This window comes from Papio anubis, chromosome 3, assembly GCF_008728515.1.
Source record: "Papio anubis isolate 15944 chromosome 3, Panubis1.0, whole genome shotgun sequence".
In the NCBI taxonomy this organism is placed as follows: domain Eukaryota; kingdom Metazoa; phylum Chordata; class Mammalia; order Primates; family Cercopithecidae; genus Papio; species Papio anubis.
The window spans coordinates 105,450,049-105,454,092 of NC_044978.1; the positions used below are offsets into that span (position 1 = coordinate 105,450,049).

At 36.8% G+C, this 4,044-nt stretch overlaps 1 long non-coding RNA gene across 1 annotated transcript; it reads right to left on the reverse strand.

Moving 5' to 3' along the window:
- Positions 1 to 346: 346 nt before the first annotated feature.
- On the reverse strand, positions 347 to 2,911 carry LOC108585951. Its single transcript, XR_001902571.3, has 2 exons — positions 1,806 to 2,911; positions 347 to 509 (listed from the first exon to the last, which is right to left on the reverse strand). It is a non-coding gene; the product is annotated as an uncharacterized LOC108585951 (long non-coding RNA).
- Between the last annotated feature and the right edge of the window lie 1,133 nt (positions 2,912 to 4,044).

Sequence of the window (4,044 nt, forward strand, 5' to 3'; positions counted from 1 at the left end):
AATATCCTAAAGGAAGAAGTTGAATAATTAATTGACACTAGAAAAACATTGACAATGCAAGAGTGGGAAGGACTGATACAATCATCTATAGGTCTCTAAATACTCAGCTAAATAAATTTTATTTTGTATTGTGCTATGTTGTATACACTGAACTGTATAGGGAATTTTAAGGGTAGTTTTGCCATATGCAATTTTAACCTCTATTGGCTTCATATGACCTCAAATTACACTTCCCAACCACTGATCACAGGCAAATTTAATTTATTCTCCTTATAGGACACTCTGCTTCTTATATTTCCTATATAAGTGAAGGTAGGCTAACTGTTATAGTCCATGAATGTGAAAATATCAGTAGCTTACTACAGTAAGCATTTATTCTCATTCAAAAATGCCTAAAATGGGTTTGCCCAGTAGGTAGTTGACTTTTCTTCAAGTTGTGACTCAGGGATCTGCGCCTCTTTCGTATTGTGAATGTGGTCTGCCATCTTCAACTAAGGTCTATGGATCATCTGCAATAAGGAGGAAAAGCAGGAAAAAATCCTACATAAGAAATTGTATAGGCCTGGCCTAAAAGTATGCAGCTCTTATAGCATTTCTACTGTAGATACAGTATATGTTATATACATTGCAATGTATATACAATAGACATTCTTGTGGGTAGAGAACTCAGTCACATGATTGTACCTGTTTACAACGGAGGATGAGAAAGGTAGTCTGCCTCTGTGTACAGGAAGATTTGGTGATCAGCTAGGCAGTCTAAGACATAGTCTCTCTACCAAAGATGATGTCTCATTCTAGATGTCCGCATATTAAATATTTTAAGGACCCTTCCAAATGCATCCTTCCCAAGAAGTATTCTAGGATTCCCCAACACAGACGTGATTTCTGCCTCATGTGAAGTATTACACAAGATTGTAGGGTTTTCATTTTGTTGTGTTTTTACATTGTTTTTAAGGAGTTTACCCTAAAGGCAAACTACAGAGGTTAAGCATGTAATGCAGGGGCCAAAATCATCAGTTCAGATGGCAACATGTTTACTTACTAACTTCATGACCTCACAAACTTGCTTCAAGTTTCTGTGACTTTGTCTCCTTATCTATAAAACAATACATACCTCAATGTCTGGTTAAAAGTTTCAGTTGGCATAGTATATAAAAAGCTCTTAGAAGACTGCCTGGAACAGGTGAGTACTCAATAAGTGTTATCCATTATCTTAAATCTGCCATTTATTACCCATTTACTTATCTCATTTCTTGTACTAAACCATAACCCTCCTCAGGGCCAAGATCATACCTTACTCAATTTCAGATATTATGTATTTCCTGTGTAGTACTTGAGGAATATTAGGTAATCAAATAATTAGTGGATTGAGACAAGTAATTCTTTTAGTTCTTTTTAAAGATTTTAAATGCCCTGTCTTATTTTATACAATAAAAAAAAACAGAACAAAATTCATAGTGATGCTTCATACTCAGTTGCAAAATATTAAAATATATGTATTCATAATTTCCCCCATTACTTCACACGGTTTAGTACATAAACGTCCAGCTAAATGTATAGGGTGGTATTTATGATTGAGTTTTACCCTGTGTGCCCTTTATATTAATGTAAACTCTTGAACAGTGACCAAAAATCATTATAGCTTGATGTCTGTTCAGTGGCTGGAATGAAATGAATTGGTCTCAGTCCAATTCCTAGTGGACAAGTGTCTAAATCAAAAAACACCACCACAATTAACATTACTTTACTTAATAGTTTTAACCACTGAGGTCAAGGATAAAATGAATAATAAAATTTGAACTAACCTTGCAACACAAGTTGTAACTTCTTCCCAAATAGAGCTTGGATTAAGTTAAAAGGAATGCCTGATAACTAATAAATTTACAGAATAAAAGGAAGAAAGGAACTCCAATGAGGATGTGATTTTATATATCGTAATAATCACATAATTTTATAAAACTGGATTTTCTATAATAGTCATTCCTTTTCAAAAATAGCCTCAAAATGTTTTCTTCATGAAAAAATTAATTCCTATCAAATCTTAAAAGAATGTTTAACTTACTATTAATATTTGTAAATAAAGTTGAGAATTTAATTATAAGCATATTCATTTCATCCCCAAATCACATGTAGAAGACTCACTGATAAATTTCTAGAAGCAAGAAGAAACACAAATATTCCCTAGAGTCTTCACAGAAAGGCAGAAGAAACACCTTTGGATACACAGAGTTTCACTGAAGGTCTTAAAATTACAAAGCCAAAGTCTTTTTAGTAGCAGAAAGGTAAAAACTGAGTATTCATTTCTTTTCACAGAATTATAGGATGCTGTATAGTTCATGTTTTAAAGAAGTCCCAACATTTCATTTTTACAAAACATAATTACGATTTTTATGAATTGACTTGATTTCCCCAGAGTGACACAAGGATCTCCATTCTTCATGTGGTACTTAGTATCTGTACGGAAACATCATGCATTAATACAATTTCTTATTTGTGTATATATGTGTATTTAACATTGTTCAAAGCACTGAGAAAAATATCAGAGAACAAAATAGGCAAAACTCTCTGCGTTCATGAATTTACATTCTAGTGATGAGAGAAAGATAAAAATGAGAAGAATATTTACTAATGCAATAGTACAAGGTCAGGGAGATCAGTGTAGGCAGTAGTATATTCACCTGCTAGGGATGTCATGACAAAGTACACCAGCCTGAATGGCTTAAAGAAAAAGAGATGTATTTTCTCAGCGTTTTGGAGGATAGAAGTCTACAGTCAAGGTGTTGGCAGGGTTGGTTTCATCTGATGGTTGTGAGGTAAGGATGTGCTCCAGACCTTTCTCCCAGGTTTGTAGATGGCTACCATTTTTTCTTCTTTTTTTTTTTTTTTTGACAGAGTATCGCTCTGTCACACAGGCTGGAGTGCTGTGGTGCGATCTCAGCTCACTGCAACCTCTGTTTCCTAGGCTCAAGCGATTCTCCTGCCTCAGGCTCCCGAATAACTTTTGTATTTTTAGTAGAGATGGGGTTTTGCCATGTTGGCCAGGCTGGTCTCGAACTCCTGACCTCAGGTGATTCACTCGCCTTGGCCTATCAAAGTGCTGAGATTACAGGCATGAGCCACTCTGCCCAGCCAGATGGCTGTCTTCTTTCTGTATCTTCGTAATAGTCTTCTCTTTGTACCCCTCTGTGTCCAAATATCCTCTTCTTATGAGGATACCAATTATGTTAGATTAGGGTCCAACTCCAATGACTATAATTTAACTTAATTATTTCGTTAAAGATCTAATCTCCAAGTACAGAACATTCTGGAGCACTGGGGATTATGACATCAATATAAAACCTGGGGGGATGGGGGACACAAGTCAGCCCATAACAGCAGGGGGAGTAAAATTAAAATTTTCAGTGTAGGCCGGGCGCGGTGGCTCAAGCCTGTAATCCCAGCACTTTGGGAGGCCGAGACGGGCGGATCACGAGGTCAGGAGATCGAGACCATCCTGGCTAACACGGTGAAACCCCGTCTCTACTAAAAATACAAAAAACTAGCCGGGCGAGGTGGCGGGCGCTTGTAGTCCCAGCTACTCGGGAGGCTGAGGCGGGAGAATGGCACAAACCCGGGAGGCGGAGCTTGCAGTGAGCTGAGATCCGGCCACTGCACTCCAGCCCGGGCTACAGAGCAAAGACTCCGTCTCAAAAAAAAAAAAATAAAAAATAAAAAAAAATAAAATAAAATTTTCAGTGTAATGATCAAGTTAGATTTTATTGAAATGGTAATGTTTGGGCAAAGGCGCAAAATAGAAAATTTACGAAACAACAACTTAAGTTCCATTTTTGTTTATAATAAAAGTTTGCAATAAAAACCAAATTTGTAATTAATAAAAATCAAGTAAAGCTAACTAACATAAGAAGGAGGTGTTATCTCAGAGAACTTATGAAAAGACTGAGGAAAGCCCCATGACCACCACCGAGAAAGCCTGATGAAACCTGGCAGCGCTGTCTCCCTGTTGATTTTCTCTGCTTCTCTCTGCACATCTGCTTTGTTCTCTTC